Source organism: Arachis ipaensis, chromosome B01, assembly GCF_000816755.2.
Source record: "Arachis ipaensis cultivar K30076 chromosome B01, Araip1.1, whole genome shotgun sequence".
Taxonomy (NCBI): domain Eukaryota; kingdom Viridiplantae; phylum Streptophyta; class Magnoliopsida; order Fabales; family Fabaceae; genus Arachis; species Arachis ipaensis.
In genome coordinates, this window is record NC_029785.2 from 130,063,630 (window position 1) to 130,073,533 (window position 9,904).

The window sequence follows — 9,904 nt, forward strand, 5'->3', positions numbered from 1 at the left end:
TTTATCATTGACAAAATATAAATTAAATGATATTACATCTTTTTTTGTTAGGAATTTTTTTAATAACAATTACCTGCAATGATATTGTTCTGTATCGAAATGAGTTAGTTGTGTTCTTCTAAGTTCATGGCTGAAAAAAAAGAGTTAAAGGTTTAACATAATTGGTTTATAGGACGAAATAGACAGAAATATTTATTATGTAATAAAAGTTTATTGCATTACCTTTTATTTTTTTGATCTAATATTTCTCTTTTTACCATCTTTCATTATTGAGTTTTGTCTGCTTTAACTATACCTTCCCAACCAATAGAATAAATTTTGATTGGATGAACCTGAGTCAATTTCACGTTTGATCAATAACACTAAAACAAAAATATGTATCATCAATGCAGTTGTCCCTGTCATTAATGCTGTAATCCTTACTTTATTGTCGATTGGTCTCATTGATGCAATTGATTGTTCATCCTTCCATGTACTCCATAATAATTGGAATCCTGTTTCTTGTAATTTATTACATATATGCATCACAATATATTTCAGTAGTGTTTTATATATAACTTTGGAATTAAGTAATGATACATCCCAAATAAGACATACCTCTACTTTTTATTGGTTTTAAAATTTTAATTTTTATAATTTTATTGCTAAAATTATAAAATTAATAGCAACATTTAAAGAAATCAAATTTTGGAATTTTTTTCAAAGTAAATATAAACATTGCAAACTATAATTTTTTAAAAAACCAATAATGATATATTTTAAGGATCTATGTTTATTAATTTTTATAATTTATGTAAATCGTAGTTGGTGCATACCTGTTCGGTAAAGTAGAGGTTCCAGTTCCTTTCGCTTATCTCTTTGAATATATTGATGAGCTCTCTTGATATCAATTTATCTGTTAAAAATCTTAGTCGTTAGTTGTTGAAATTAGTGAACAAAACTATCTATTCTAATGTTGATATTGTAATGATAAAATTACATAATACACGGATTATACTTGTAAAAAGGCTCACATATTTGCCAAGCACATAAATTACCTAAGGTGCAGGTAACAAAATTTTTTTGAACACCACATTCTTTGTGAATTGTCCCCTTTTCCCATCTACTGTTCCTTCTTTGACTAAGATTTTTGTGGTTGACTGAGAAACACTTCGAGATAGAGCAACGTATAATTGACCATGGCTGAACACATGTTTAGGGAGATAGATCCCTACCTTAGGGATAGTTTGCCCTTGTGATTTATTTATCGTTAAGGCAAAACTCAATCTTACAGGAAATTGCTTTCTAATAAGCACAAAGGGTAATCCTGAGTTTTCAGTTGTTTTGTGTTTTATCCGAGGCAGAAAAGCTCTTTTTCCAGAGTGATGGCCCGTTAAGATTTCCACGTCTAACATGTTTTGAAAAGTTCCTCGACACAGTAGCCTTGTGCCATTGCATAAGCCTGCCTTAGGATCTATGTTTCTTAGTAACATCAGAGGAGCACCTTTTTTTACCTTCAACATATGAGGTGGCAATCCACCTGTGGAGATCGAGTTAAGATATTCTTGTTGATACAGATTATTTGTATCTCCTTCTACTTCATCAAAGGATGCTAAAATTCGTTCGTCTCCCCGAAAATGGTTGATGACTATATCATTAAGCTGTTGCACATCATGATTCTTGGGTGTAAATATCGCTCTCTCCACCATATAAGATGCATCCCACCCATGAGATTGCAAATTTGGAAAAGTTTCTTCTATTAATTTGTGTAATGATGCCTCACCTTCCCATGGTATTGCCATGTGTGCTTCTATTTGTACCAAGTCTTCACATATGGTAGGCTCAATCCCATCCCCTATGCGCATAAGATACTTCGCAAAATCATGATCATTAAGAGATCGCATATTTTGTCACAAGTGGAGAATTTTGGTGAATGCCCATAAATGTGATTTAACAATAGAAGCTGAAATCATTTGCGACTTACTTCCTTTCGGCACAACAGCTAGTACTTGGCGAAAATCCCCTCCCATAACCATCACCTTCCCTCCAAAAGGATTACTGTTTTCTAAGATGTCTCGCAATGTGCGGTCCAATGATTCCATTGTCTCTTTATTAGCCATTGGCGCTTCATCCCAAATTATCGCTGTCGTCTGCCTAATCAGTTTTGCGAGATCAGATTGTTTACTTATATTGAACGTGGATGATTGCTCTGCGTTGATTGGAATCTTAAATCTAGAATGACCTGTTCGACCACCAGGCAGTAAAGTTGCAGCTATTCCTGAGGACGCAGTTACCAAGACAATATGCCCTTTACTTCTTAAGTCTGCAATTATAGCTCTGTAAAGAAATGTCTTACCTGCTCCTCCTGGTCCATCAACGAAGAACACTCCACTTTCTCTTCGATCAACTGTATTCATAATGCACCTGAAAGCTGCAGACTGGTCATGATTCAATCTTTCTATAGAACACAGGTCTTCTTGAGGAACTTCGATGGACATTTCTTCTTGAATAATTCTAGGCATGAAGTTGTCATTATCGTTGTCCGCGGTTAGAGCTGGTAAATCGTATTGTGCAATATGTTTTCCATGCTGTAGGAGGATGTCATTTAAATCCCTTAGCAAATGATTTGTTAACCCATTGCAGGTTGTAGTGCTTGTTGATGCGTAATCATCCACCATACATGAAAGAAACTCGTCCCACAGACTTCTTACATCTGTTGGCTCACAAAAAATTAAAATGGTGGCAAACAACCTTCTTAAAGCACATGGCATTCTTAAAATGGATGCCTCAACCAAACATGATCTTATACTACTATCACTCTCCAACAGTCCTCGATGCTGAGCGGATTGCTTAAAGGACGAATATTGGACACCATCGACTGTTAGCAAATCATCCCAACCAATTGGGCCTCTTACATTTGACAACAGAATACGCAAATAGAATTTTTTACCTTCTGTTGGCGAAACGGTATAGATCTGATCGATAGCTCTCTTTTGTGACTGCGTCGACGCTATTCCTTTTCCTTGCTGTGCCAACTGTAATATTTTGGGATTTTCCTGTACAAAAGATGCCTAGATTGTTGGTCATCGGCCCGATTAAGTGCAAAGAATTCAGTGAGCATTGTTCTTGAGAAATAGTCATTATTAACTATTTTAGAAATAGTTTGGTGCTCATAAAAGCTCACTTGATGTTGATTTGGCAAATGAACTTGCAACCTTTCAACTGATGGGTACATTCGGTAAAGGTTGAATCGAAATATCCTCCAGCATGCCTCTGGAGTGGCAATCCATCTTGCATCAATAAACTGTTGCACCTCATCATAATGAGAACTTCTATGAACCTCCATTGCCACACGGTCTGGTCCCTTATAGCAATACTTGTATAGATATTTTATGCTCTTGATACTGCTACATATCTCTATATTGATATGGCAATCATACTTCAGTAGTAGCCAAGGGTTGTACGGAACCACCCATCTATTGTCAATTGTGACATTTTGGTTGATAGGGATTGGAGTATCAAATCGCCTCCTATATTGAGGATATGAGTCATCACCTCGTCGTGTCTCTGGTACGAACTCTTTTGGGTAGTTGCGTTTACATTGGCCATTCTTCATGCACAGTGAAGATTGATTTAGTGTTCCGCAAGGACCATGGACCATATGCCTTAGCACTGCCTCATGTAAGTGTGGTTCTATTTCTTTACATGGTATTTCCGCTCGGACCAAACTATCATATTGGTCAGGATCACTCAACTTGTTATTGTTTTATAAGATTAGCAACATATGTACGTGTGGTAATCCTCTTTTCTGAAACTCGGTGATATAAATATAACTTTTCACCTTTCCTAATACACCTTTGGTAATAACATCCTGCTTTAATTGTTCGAACTTGGCTCTGAAAATCCTAGTTGTTAGATCCAGACGATCCTGTGGAGTTTGAGTAGGACTGAGTTCCGAAGCTATTTCTGACCATGATGGATTGCATGTCATAGTTAGAAAGATATCCGGTTTTCCTTCTTTAAGAATAATAGCCATTCCATCCTCGTACCGTTGAGTCATGTCTCGACGACTACCCATGAACGACGATGGTAATATCGTTCTTCTGCCAACATTTTCTAAAATAAATTTTAGAGAAAAGTATTATTAGTTTTAAAGTTTAAATTCGGGAACACATAATGATCAATCGTGTGGCCATTAAATTGAATAATTACCTGCATTATTCTCTCCTGTGTGCAAAGCATCTTGTAAGCCTTGATACAGTTCAGCTCGAAGTTCCTTTTGTCTTTGTCGAACTCATCTTAACTTTCTTGTTTCCATTTTCACATAGTTGTCAACAACATATTGTTGAAGAAGTCGCCCTGCTTGCAAAACTGTTGAGTGATCATTGGGGCGGATCTACAAATATCGAGGATTATAGAATATTGTTATAAATTGTGAAATGATGTATTGGTACAAACTATCATCTACAGAAGTCTATAAATGATGTAGCAAATATAGGAGCTTGTACCTGGAGCATATAGCTATAATATGTCCGGCATGATACTTTGTTTTCACGTTGTGTTCGAGTATTTATATCCCATCCATGGGTTCCAAATGGAAAAAGAAGAGGATATTATAGTGGATCGTAATACCCAACAAACTCCTGAATCCTTCTGAGGTTACCAGCATGAGTTTGAACCTTAATATCTCGTCCGCGCACCATTGTTTCAATGTCATCACTGATTATTATGGCTGCTACTTGTGAAGCAGTTGGGAGACTGTATTGTGGTTGATTAGCAGGTTGCTCTCTGATCACCAAACTACACTCTTGCACATCTAGTCATTGTGCAAGCTGGCGGAATACATGGATAAAAGGATTATATCGGTGCAACAAGTGTTGTAGCTTCAAAATCAAACTTTCATGCAGTTGTGTGTTCTCCAGCATTCTATTTTGTAACTCGTGCTCAATATCGTATATATACAGTTGCAAGAAGCGTGGCCGTGCCCCTTGATCCGGATGAAATCCTCATATACTGTGGTACATTAATCATTGAGCACGGAATGTATATATACCATGACTTGCTGTAGCTAATTGTTCGTCTATGTGTACACCGCACGAAGTGAATGAAAAAACATGATTGTAACCACGAATGTGTTTCCTTTTATTAGGGAATGTGTAACCATGATTGTTCGTCTATTATTATTATTATTATTATTATTATTATTATTATTATTAGGGTTAAGTACTGAAATCGTCCCTAAGGTTTGGGGTGAAAATCAAAATCGTCCCCGACCTTTTTTTGTTATTAAAATCATCCTCAACGTTACAAAACGTTATAAAATCGTCCTTTTCTATTTTTTGGACCAAATTACCCTTAACTATTAATAAAAATAATATTAAAAAAAATAAAACCCCACCCCCACTTTAATTTCAAAATATCATGTATTCGGAGTACGTAGTGTTAGTTTTCTTTATTAGAAGTGGTTCAGTTTCTAAATTCTTTCGTGCGAAACCCATTTTTTAATAAAAAAGAAATAGGAACAAAAGAGAAAAAAAGAATGGGATAATAAACATGTGTATTCCTATTATATATTGGTATAGATAGTTCTTGTAATTTTTTAACAGTTATATTTGTATGTAAGTAAAATATATCCTAATTATTATATTGTAAGATGAAAATGAAATATATTAAAAAAATATTATTATTATTATTTTGACCATTAATTTTTTTTTAAATTATTTTTAAAGATGAATGATGTTTGAAAAAGTTGGATACCAAATTTTTAATATTAACTTTATAACTTGATATATGATTGATGTGTTGTTTGATTAAGAAAGACACTGCAGTATATGTATAATTTCGTGATATATATTTTGGATACTAAACCATGTATAGTAATATTAATTTGTTTAATTTTGTGTATGTTATTTTGATTTCTGTTATCTGTGGCAGTTCTATTGTCATGTGCTTCCATTTCTGTATTTTTGAAAAGTAAAATATAATTATTAAGAACTAATTCAATTTATAACAAAGAAATTTAAATTTAGTTATCGTGTTACCTGTAGCAAATTGATGATAGGTGGTAGCTCTGGCCATTTGTTTAATTGTAGTCAATCTGGCTATCCCTATGTTTGTAGTTAATCGGTACCTCCACCAGTGTTTAGAATTGGAGTTGTATCAGTTGGTATGGTAATTTGTTTTCCATATCGAATCATCTCCTGATAACTTGCACGTCTTCTAGCTAGGTATTGTTGTCTTTGTTCTTCGGTCATGTTCTATCTTCTTTGCCTAGCATAATCTGTTCAAGTGGGTCGACGTTTGACGTGACTGTTGATTTCGTGAAGTTTCTATTTCTATTTGTCAAAAAGATAACAATAATATGCAGAGAAGAAAAATTTTTGTGAGATCAAGATTGAAAGGGAATGAGTAATTTAATTCTATTAAGTATGATTGAAGGTGGAACAGTTTTTATTGAAAGTGAGTTAGTTTTTAAAATCAGTTTGATACTCTGTCGTGTGATAAATTCTTTCCTTGATTAAAAAGATAATAAACATGGAGGACCGTAGTAAAACGTTTGTTATATTGAATCCAATGTTTAACAAAAAAAAACAGGGGTAAAATAGTAAGAAAAATTTGGATACCAAAATTTCTTATTCCCATTATACATTGGTATAGTCCATTATATATTGGTATAGTCCATTATATATTGGTATAGTATAAATTTGATTAATGAGTATACTTTTACATGTAATTTTTTTAAAAAATAAATATTGGACATAAAAAATATGTAAACTATATGTTGTAGATTTAATTATTCCAATGACTTTAGTTAATAATGATTTAGGAGACTATAAGGCTAACGGGTGGTGTTTCATTTCTGATATGCAGAAGGTTAGACACTTTATATTGTGGACTTAAATATTTCTTAATCTATTTACATTGTTGTAAATGAATGACTAGATGTTGTAAGAAAATGTGTATCTGTTTATTGTATAAACTGTTTGGTTCTATGTCTTAATTGGTATGGATAATTGCAAGTTGCTGATTTCATGAGATTAGGATAGATGGCTTGGTTATTTAGGTTGTTTGGTAATTTAGGCAGTCTGGATACAGGTACTTTGGTTATTTAAGTAGTTTTATTATTTAGGTAGTTTGATTATTTAGGGTGATTGGTTATGTAGGTAGTTTGATTATTGATGTTGTTTGGTTATTCTAGGTGTTTGGTGTCTGCTATATCTTTTTATCAAATGCAGGGGCTGATTTCGGCTGTGGAGGAGGTCATGCCACAGGTCCACCATCGTTTCTGTGTATGGCACCTGTGGCAAAATTTTAACAAACAGTGGAAGGATCTTGAGCTACGGAGACTACTTTGGGATGCTGCAAGGTCAACCACCTTCCAAGATTTTATTGGCAACATGGACAAGATCAAAAGAGTCAGTGAGGAAGTATGGACATACCTTAACAAGTGGCCTAGGCATTCATGGACGAAGTCTCAATTTAGCCACAAGCCAAAGCTGGATAATATATGCAACAACGCATGTGAGGTCTTCAACACAAGGATCAAAGAGGCTAGGAGCAAGCCAATCATCACACTGCTTAAAGAGGTAAGGATGTTCGTTATGAGGTCTATTGCAAAGAACAAGATAAAGTTGAAGAACCACGTTGGAAAACTTCCTCCAGTTATTCAGAGCCAGTTAGAAAAGGTAAGGAAAGAGTCAAAGAACTGGGTTCCTATATGGACTCGGGATGAAGCCTATGAAAAGTTTGAGGTCCATGGACACCTAACAAACATGGTTGTCGATCTAGGCAAAAGACTTTGCACCTGCCAGTTTTGGATGTTAACAGGTAATTTTTGTTACATTTACATTATATTTATTTTCATTTTAGGTTGTTTTTACTTGAATTGTTAACTGACATGGTATGGACTTGAACTGCCTTTTGTTTGGTGTGCTGTAGGCATTCCCTGTGTTCATGCCTGTGCTGCTTTTGCACGGGTGAACAAGAGACCAGAGGATTTCTGTCACCCTTTGGTCACAATGGATTCATACAGGAAGACCTATGAACATTACATCAATCCTCTCCCGGGCCAATCCATGTGGGAAAAATCAGCATATAGTTAGCCCCAGGCTCCAAACATCAAACGAAAACCAGGAAAACTCACAACCAAAAGAAGAAAGGATGCTGATAAGGGTCCTAGTGTAAACAAGAAATCTAAGCAGACTGTTACCCTAAAGAGACAGCTCAAGCCATTCACATGCACGTATTGTGGTGTAAAGGGCCACACCAAGAGGGGATGCAAACAGAAGAGAGCTGATGAGCTTGCTGCTGCTCTTGCAATTGCAGCAGCAGCTGTGGCAGCTTCCAAGGCCAAAGCTACTCCTACTGGGAGTACACTTGCAGCTGAAGCAAGCAACACTGCCACTCCGGGACCACAAGCAGTTGACATTCCACCACCAGTGTCTGCACCGCAAGCTGAAGAGGTTGAATTATCCCAACCAAGCTATGGTGGAACACAAGATGAGGTATAAAATGTCTCAAAACATTTGTTGTTTACTTCCTAGATTTAACCCCCCCTTTTCACACTAACTCATACAGATTATCACACTTTACTCAGGCACCACCACTAACAACAACAAGACCACCTAAATTACCAACCAAACGGAGGACCTCACCACAACCAGTGACTACTTCTGTCGATCCCATGCAAAGAGCAAGTGCAGCCACATCTTCAAGGTTGGCAAGATTCATGAAGTTTGTTCCAACACCACAGTTCAAGGCACCAAGGAAGAAAAACCCTTGATTTTCAATGTTCTAGCTGCTGATTTCAGAAAATATATATATATATGGGATTTGAATTTTGGTTGATTTTTTGGGTTTTTTGTTATTTCTCTAAAAGAAAAGCTCTTAGCCAGCCTGTATGGTTTATTTTGATTTTCTGGTAGTAAATACTTTAACAGAGTTTAAACTCGAAGGTCTTCTTATTTCCGAATTGGTAGCTGTATCAGTTTGTTTATTCTTATGTGGTCAACTGATACTGTATTACAATGAGAATGTCTTGTTTATAATCTACAACTACTATTATCAATTTACCTCTTCTGTTCATTCAGTTTGGATTCTATTTTTGTAAAATCTATCTACAAATAACACACCAATAAGCTAAACAGTTCCCATACATTCATTAACAGATGCTTTCAAACACAGTTCTTACATTTTTACCATCACAACTAAAACAACAACTAATAGGGAAAAAAACAGCAATCCTAACATTTGTATCATATATTTCTGGGTCCTTCACTTAGCCTCCAAATTGCCAATCTTCAAAGCAAAACTGACGCTCACTTCTTTATTGTTGTATGCCGCAGTATCTTCCAAATTTTCTTTATCATCTTCTACAATGTTTGCCCATCGAAAGAACTCATACCATCTTCTTCCACTACTCTGTGAACATGAAATTTAACAGTTACTATCAAAATAGTCAACAACAAATCTTCAGAAAACACTCACTTTGTAATTCGGGCATCCAAAGAAGGGCTTATTTGGGTGGGTTTCCGTTCTAGACCATCGGAGTACAGGACATTTTCCACACCCACACCGCTCTGGTACTCGCGTGCCTCTGCTCTGACTTGGCCTCCTTGTGGTTGATCGCATAAAACTTCCCTCTCCTTCATCTGCATGTCCAACCATCATCCAACCAGCAAAGCAATGGGTACGAGAATGAGTAGGGAAGAAGAAGAAGAAGACAAAGATAATGAAGACGAAGAAGTGCTGCGCTACTTCTGAGTTAGGGTTTAAAAAGGGATCAGGGGCCAAATTGGGGTTTAAACTTTCATTTGCCACATCAACCAACCGTTAGACACTCCAGCGTGGCACTCATTCACCACGTCACTCCCGCCGGCAAGGAATATGACCGAAAAATATGAGGGGGACCACCTTGATGCATTTT

At 35.9% G+C, this 9,904-nt stretch overlaps 1 pseudogene; it reads right to left on the reverse strand.

Moving 5' to 3' along the window:
- On the reverse strand, positions 1,038–6,233 carry LOC107614191 (annotated as a pseudogene).